We start from the raw sequence: 8419 nt of genomic DNA, 5'->3' as shown, positions 1-8419 counted from the left end.
GGCTATGCTTTGATTAGTACATAGCAGCCCTCAAATTAAGGATCTGAAGGGGCACGGCAACTTTTTAGGGAAAGTTGATAATTGCCTTGGATTTTCACTGAAAAGGTAAGGCAGCAGAGCAGTTTGTAATATTTCAAGAGGGCATCATGGCAACTGTTGAAAATTTGAAAAGGGCATCAAGGCAATTTCTCAAAAGTGAAGAAAACACACACACAAACATAGATAGATGATTTTATATTGAAGGGGCAGGGCTGGGGCACCGACGGCAACTTCATTAGAGGGCACGGCAAGTGACTGCCTTGGGTAAAGGACGTATTTTAAGGGCATTACGGCAGTGGGGATGGGCAAAATGCCATGGGTGCCGTGGGTTAATTCGAGGGCTGGTACATAGCCACAAAAGCATAGTTTATAGTATTAAATCTTTTTAAAGAATATCAGTCACTCGAGCCAGAAATACCGGTACTTAAGGGCATACTACACCCATATATTGGTTTGATTGGTCAAAAAAATATTTTTTCATTTATAGCTAGGCGATATATGCACGGATCATGTGAAATAAAAAAAAATGAAAAAAAAGAAGAAAAAAAATGCTTTTACACATTGTAGTAAGTCATTTTAGCCCTATATATTTTTTTTTGTTTACTGTGTATCCTAGTAACTCAGATCTGTGTTTCATAACAAACTATAATTTATTCTTTTCAACATGTTCAAGTAGGGTACATGAATAGAATACATTAAATCCTTTGTTATACTCTCTATAGAAAATCTATAGTGGTGCATGCAAAATATATAACACTGAATAAATTAAATAAACACTTACACAATGGATGAATAGTCATTAGTCAATTTAATTATATAATGTGTTGTTAGGAGAAGAAAGGGCTATTAGGTCACCGTATGTCAGGTTATAGGTCAATTGGTTCAGGACTTCAGGTCAAATTTAAGCATCAATTTTGAATACACATGTAAGAGTCTGTGATATCATAATGAGGAATAATTTTGATATTCTGTCTTTAACTGGATATATATCGAGAAGTGCAAGGTGGATATACTAATATACCTTGGGATGTAAATGGTGAGTACAATTTAGAATGCCTAGTTGACATGGATTTCACAAATAAATATAAAATAGTTACCAAAATCACAAAAGATAAGCTTACGGAAAACTACCCAATATGGTGGTATAGGTGACAAGAAATACAATTTTTTTCAACATTGCTGCAGTATGGTTGTGGTAACCTAGACTAAATCCTCCAAGTCCTTCAACATCTACGCACGGTCATCGGGTTGTGCTGATGGTGAGGACTGAATCGTTCAGCAATCCAATATTGGTGCAGTGAAAAATGCTAAAATATGAATATTTAGTAGATTTTGATTACGCCATTGCATTCAGCTACTATTGTGCCCCATTCTTCGGTCATTATGCTACCATGGGAATATAAAGACAAACGGAACCCTGATTGAAGCCCAACATTTGGCTGATTTGGGTAGCTTTTGTTCGCTATACATAAAGCGAGCTTGAAAACAAACAGCTGATAACCGATGCAGGGAATAAACCTCTTTGCTAGCAAATTTGGTAGCCGATGTTTAAAAAAAAAATTCTGTTGCGTCCGCCATTAGTAGTTTCTACAATTTTCCCATTTTTAAACCAAAATAATCAACTTTGCACGATTTTTAGTCATCATGGTGAAACTTTTGTGGTTTTGTAACATATTGAGTCCATTGCACACCGTCAGATCGCAATATTTAACTTGATTTTGAGAAGGAAAGATCGTCGCCACAGACCCCGCTCAGACCACAGTGACATGTATGCACTGACTATGCACAGCCTCGGCATTCACGGTGCGGTGCAGTGGCACTGGTGGTAAACAATGTAAGTATAAAAGCTGAAGTTATTTCAATTATTTTCACGATAATGTGCATGGTTTATAAGGCCATCTTTTACACCGTAGAACAAGAGCAGTGTCGTGACTCATGACTGATTCACTCTTTTATATATTGTAGGCTAGGCCAGGCCCGGGATCAGGCCACGAAAAAACATCAGTCATAAACAACCTGTATCAATGACAATTGATTTGATATGGCATGCACGCAGTTGAGCGCCAGGCCTTGCTGTCTAGATTTTAAAGCCGAGTGGTTAATCACCGCTAGCATGATGGTACGCTGAATGGTTGAATTTTCACAATACACTTATTGGGGTAGGGCCTATCTTCAAATCAGAGTTTCGGTTTTAAAATTCACGCTCAAATGCACGCGAAAGGCACTAATATTTGTACCTTTCTAAATCGTTTTAAACACTTAATTGGCTGGCTGATTTTGTGAGATTCAGAAAGCGAGTAATATTTTAGTGTCCATGGCGAGTGGAAAATCGCTCACTAGAAATTTTGGGCGGGGCGAGCGAGAGCGATCGCTCACCTCAAAGTCAAACGGCAAGGCCTGGGGCGCAATAATTATGTAATTATGAATGCGTATTACTTATTGCTCGAGAAATTAGACACAATAATGCATATGCGCTGATGTTGCACATCTAATGCACAAGCCCGAGGGGAGACAAAATAATGCATGTGCGCTGATGTTGGTGCGATAATGCATGGGCCCGAAGGGGGAGACAAAATTAGACGAATCGACATCAGCGCGAGTGCATTATTTTGCCTAATTTCTCGAGCAATAGGGCCTAAGTAATATGTGTTTATTAATCTATTTCATTCAGTGGCGTACCATGGCCGCCCCAACCCCGGGGGGCTGAAGAAAATTAAATTTTGCCGCCCCTTCCTCAACAGCCCGAAAAGGTTGACCAATTTTTTTCCGTTGTTTGAAAAAGTGAAGAGCCAAAAAAAAAAAAAAAGATTTCAGGTGCTTAGCGCCCTAAAAGCAACACATTTTGATGTATAGCAACATTTTTTCAAAAAATTTTATGCTTTATCAAATTTTTCTGCCCTTTTTATTAATTAATTCTTTTTGCCACCCCCTTTGTTTTTGTTTTTGCTGCCCCTGTTTTTGCAGCCCCTTCAATTTCGCTGCCCCCTGATTTTACCCTGGGGGGCTGGCGCCCAAAGCCCCCCCAAAATAAGCGCATGTCATACACGACAAGAAAAAAACACATGATTTTAACTTTTTTTATATAACAAATTATCACTAAAAATGTTGGAAATTAGAACCAAATATAAACCCGCCCGAAAAATGAATCAACCCTATGTGACACGAACACGCATGAAACACTGCCGTAGTACGCAGAGTGCACAATATACACAATCAATTAATGTTTCATACTTTTCTGATTGGCTGCTTTGATAGGAGTGTATGAATGCTTTACGCTAGTTGTGCGTTGTGTAATGCAGGACTGGCGCATGATTAGGCCAAGTAAAATAAAAAACATGTTTCACGTCCGGGGTTTCGAAAAAAAGTAGGAAGAGGGGGCCTTTTATTTTCTATTTTTTATCGCAATATTGGTGTAAATACCCATACTTAGAGCTGTTTTAGCGACATTTTAGCGTATACAATAAATGCATGGAAAAAGGAGGAGGCCCTTTTTTATTTGTTGTTCTGAGAGTTACACCCCCTCTAATGATCTCAAAACCGTCCTAAAGTGTTTCTTGTATCTTAACAAGGCTATAGAAAGCATCTCAACTTCCTAGACATAATTTTTGAAAAGTTATAACTGAATTTAAAAAATATATATATTTGAAGAAACCTCAAAAATGGAAGCGGGAGGGGACGTGAAACATGTTTATTTTTTTATTTGGCCTATAATATGTGAATTTACGCGAGAAGTCTAGAGGCCCCTCTTGTAAAACTTTTCTCCATTTTAAGATATTATTTCTTTAATTTCCCCAACTAGGTGATACTGATGTCAACTTGATGTGAACTGTACAGTTGCAGCAACTGCTTTCAGGAGATGGTGGCTTAATGAGAATGTATAGTGATGAACTCAACAGTACTACTGGTGCAACAAAAAGCTGGTATGTACAATGAGTAACCAGGGACTGCCTTTTGAGGAGAGTGACATTCATGCATTTAAATTCGGACGAGACAACGCGGGCGGACAACATGATCTTTGAGGGCACCTTAAGTTTGTTCGTTTTTTTATAAGGTGGAACAAATAAGACTTGTAACAAGAAACAACATGGTATTGATCTACGTGTATGTAGAATGGCATGCACGCACTGCCATGCAGGTGGTCGCAAGCAATGCTTAAATCAAATGCTATTTGTAAAGCGTAATGCGTGACTGGCGACGCTACAATGTATGTGAATTTACGCGAGCATGAGTTGGGACTTTATTTTACTTAATTTCCACCCAAAAAGGTGCTGCGCCAGCTCTGTACGCAATCCACAATAGACCACAATGAGTCCTGCTCCCGACCAGAATTTTTTTCCGCGTTGGACAATCACAAAATTTGGGAAGAAACACAGAAAAAGCAGTTTTGCCAAAAAAAGAAAAAAATGAACTGAAAAAAGCTTAAAAAAGAAAATTGACAATCTCCAATGTTAAGGCGTAGGCCTAAGGCTTTTTTTGTGAAAATTTTTATCGCATAAAATTTACAAGGCGGAAAAAAGCGGAATTTGACATTTGTAAAGCGGAAAATTTTGGGCTTTTTTATAGTTAGTCCTGACTCCCATCTCACACATGATGATGAGCTGATCATAGTTTAGCCTTTAGGCATGAATGGGCAAAATGCCAAATTGCAATATGTGTGCTACGTACGTAAAACTACGGATGCACCACCATTGATCTCCAACACAACTCGCATGCCATACAAGTCACACATAGATGCAATGATCAAATTTTTATCTAAAAGGTGCACAGTAAATCCGCAGTTTACTTTTGTGTGCAAATAAATGGTAAAACAATTTCCAAAAATATATTTTGAATTTGTACTTAGGCCTCCCATGTAACTCTGGGGCTTGCAGCATGGAGAAGCACAATTTCACTACTGGAGGCACAGTGAAACATGTTTGTTCTTGTAAAACGTTTCTCCATTTTAATATTTTGTTTCTTGAATTTTCCCAACTAGGTGATACCAGTGATGTCAACTTGATGTGAACTGTACAGTTACGTTGCAGCAACTGTTTTCAGGAGATGGTGGCTTTTAATCAGAATGTATAGTGATGAACTCAACAGTACTGGTACAACAAAAAGCTGGTATGTACATGTACTATGATTAACCAGGGACTGCCTTTTGAGGAGAGTGAGAGCATTGCTCTCCGGGGGCACTCAACACAAATGACCATACGGATATGCTCCCCCCGGAATGATCCCCCTTTTGGGGTTTCGCAGCTCCAAAAGACCCCTATATTTGACCAAAATACAGCTCCGAAAGACACTTGATTTTGATAATTTCAGCTCTAAAAGACCCAAAAATTGCTCATTCCTCATATTTCTTGTTTTTTCAGGCGATTTTCAGCCAAAAAGCCAAGAAAGACCCTTGATTTTGACTTTTCGCAGCTCCAAAAGACCCCATTTTACTTGTTCACAGCCCGGTTCGCAGCTCCGAAAGACCCCTTTTACCGGTACGCCATTAGACCCTCCCTCGGGTCCGTGGAGAACGACTGGTAATGTAGATTACATAGCATTAAAAATCAACCCAATACACGGACCCTCCCAGTCTGTAGGCAATTTGACTTCCAGCTCCCACAACCTGCTGGAAGTTCACTTTTGCGGATTTGGAGTCACGCACTCTTTCTATATACCACGCCCATGTTTTCACTACATTAACGCTTGTGTAGCGACTAAACAACGATATTGTATCCGACCAATCAACGCAGCTTGCAGCGCTGGGATATTTGAAAAGGCTTCCCTAGCTAAATAATGTGCAAACATTTGCAAACCGCACGCGATAATGTACATAATATGGACAATAGGCCTAAGTCCGAGTCGAGTGGTTGCCTTTATTATTATTGCGCGTACCATGGGTCTATCAGACGCGTGCCACTTGAGCTCAATACCTCTCAGTTGTTGACAAGTGTCCCATCCGATCTTAAGCGCCACATCCCGCGGCATAGCTTTGTGCTACCATATTTGAATTGAAACTGGGGCGGGGCTTTCAGAATTGACATCGAATCACCGTGTTTCGTTGAACTAATATTTGGAAGTGAGATCTCTAACAGATTGGACCAGTCTTGGAATCAGCGCCAATGGACTTTCGCGCTCACTTATAATACGAGTATATTTCTATATTGCTGCATGGTTGACTGTGGTGGGTGTAATTAGTGGCGCCGATTTGTGGATGAAGAGGAATGGGTTTTGGCATTGAAGAAAATAAGGGGGGAGTTGGCATTTTTTTCATAAGGCATTACGTAATTATTTATTGTTACATTATCCAGAGATGGAACCGAACCGAGACTGGGGGCCAGTCTAGTACGCCATCAGCTCCCAAAGACCCACCACCTCAAAATTCCGGGGGAGCATACCCACCAAAATTTTTTGATGTGCCCCCCCGGGATTGCTCTCTACTGCTCTCCTTCTTTATAGTATTACACCCCTGCCCAATTTGTGTGCCTATTTTTGCATTTTCCTCAAAATTATAGTGCATTTGTGACAAGTAAGATATGTATATTATAGGGGCAAGGACTACAACTACTGCACTGGAAATTTTATTTCAGCACAAACAACAGTTGTGGAGTTACAGTCAAAAATGAGGGAAAACCAGTATTTGATCAATAAATCAATAACTACTTGCCTTGAGTTGCTGAATTTTCAGTGCAGTAGTTGTACTCCTTGCCCCTATAATATACATATCTTACTTGTATCAAATGTGCTATAATTTTTGAGAAAATGCAAAATTAGGCACCTAAATTGGCCAGGGGTGTAGTACCCCTTAAATCTGATGTAGGAGAGTGATGTTTGATTTTAATCTTTATGTGAAACAGCTCTCCTTGAAGGCTCATGAAGAGCTATTTATTGCTCTCCTTCAAGTTCCAAAAGACAGTCCATGAGTAACTGCTATATTGGTTGATGAAAGGATTAGGCCATAAGGCCCAAGATAGTAACTTCAAGCCCCAAGATAGTATCTGACTTAGTAGCATGGGCCCCTTATTTATAGTCAGGCCCAGGGTTGTCACCATGCTGGACTGGGCCGTCTGGCACTCACTAAATTGGGTTTTTTTTAAAGTTTTTTTTTCAATTTTTTTTTTTTACATTTCCGGAAGTAGATAATGATATTTCATCATAAAAAGAGGAAGAAAATTTTTTTTTAGGGGGGTGGTACCCTCAAAGCCTATTCCCGATCCCTAGCGCTCAACTAAAAAGATAGTGCGAGGCGCGAGAGCTTCATTGCCACGCTTTTGCCTTCAATATTTTAACTAGTACTATTTGGGTCCTGGTGACAACCCTGGTCAGGCCCGTGCTACTAATTCAGGCCCAAAGATATTTTTTCTTTCTATGTCACTTTTGGGGATCTGTAGGTTGTTCAATATTAAAATCTAAATATTTTAATTGATATTTTTTGGTTATTTTTCTTTACAGATGAAATATGAACTTATTGGAAGGAACCACCTGCAGCAACAAGCATAAGCAAGAGACAGGTAAATGCTCCATAGCAATCACCTGTGCCATATAGAATGTCGGCACTTCAACTAAAATTCAAGCGAATTTAACTTCGAGGGGAAAACTATTGACAGAAAAAGACATTGTCAACATATGGCTGTTACGGCCTACGCCTACCTATCAATTAGGTTTAGTGGACTAACTAGCTGGTAGCCACTAGCCATCACTGTTAATTTGGAACATGTTTTACCACAGTGGAACTCATAATATATAATTATGATAATGTGGACTACAATTAAGTCAACAAATACTGGACACAGTGGTAAAGGCGAGTTAGGCGAGTTAAAAAAAGGCGAAGTTAAAAAAAGGTGAGTTAAAGAAAAGGCAAGTTACCCCCCCACAGAGATTAGGGTGGGGTTTTTTTTTTTTTTTTCAAACAGTAAGCGAACGATGAGTTATGACAATGCCATCAAAGTCCTACCGGCGACTTACGTCACAGCCGTCAAGTCCAAATGGCGATTTACGACAACACGATCAAATCGGCGAGCTACAGCAACACTATCAAGTCCTGTAAGAGAGTTACAGGAATGCTGTTATGATGAATGGAAAATGGCTTTCACTATAGAAAAATTTGTGTACATCGTGGAACATACTCTTTGCGTGGCTGTGCGTAGTAAGCAGTTGTACGCAGATAGCCTCGCTAATATGGACGCCAGAGAGTAGCATTGTACGTATGCCGTAGTTAGCATGATTAGTTGCGGAGTAACAAGCGTAGTTGAATGTTCCACGATATACACAAATTTAATATTTTTTCTATAGTTGAGGTTCATGATGATGAGAAAAAAATCCATTTTACCCTAAATCAAATTGTAATCTTAACTTGCTGATAAGACTTGCCATAACTTGCTGATGGGACTTGCCGTCAATTTTAACT

General features: G+C 39.5%; 1 long non-coding RNA gene across 1 annotated transcript; it reads left to right on the top strand.

Annotated features, from left to right (window-relative positions):
• The first annotated feature begins 1547 nt into the window (after nt 1-1547).
• On the top strand, nt 1548-7802 carry LOC140145632 (uncharacterized). The gene is made up of 4 exons (XR_011858103.1): nt 1548-1873; nt 3839-3959; nt 5015-5142; nt 7465-7802. It is a non-coding gene; the product is annotated as an uncharacterized lncRNA (long non-coding RNA).
• Nucleotides 7803-8419: the final 617 nt, after the last annotated feature.

Source organism: Amphiura filiformis, unplaced genomic scaffold (assembly GCF_039555335.1).
Source record: "Amphiura filiformis unplaced genomic scaffold, Afil_fr2py scaffold_486, whole genome shotgun sequence".
NCBI lineage: Eukaryota > Metazoa > Echinodermata > Ophiuroidea > Amphilepidida > Amphiuridae > Amphiura > Amphiura filiformis.
This window is presented reverse-complemented; position numbering and strand designations above follow the sequence as displayed.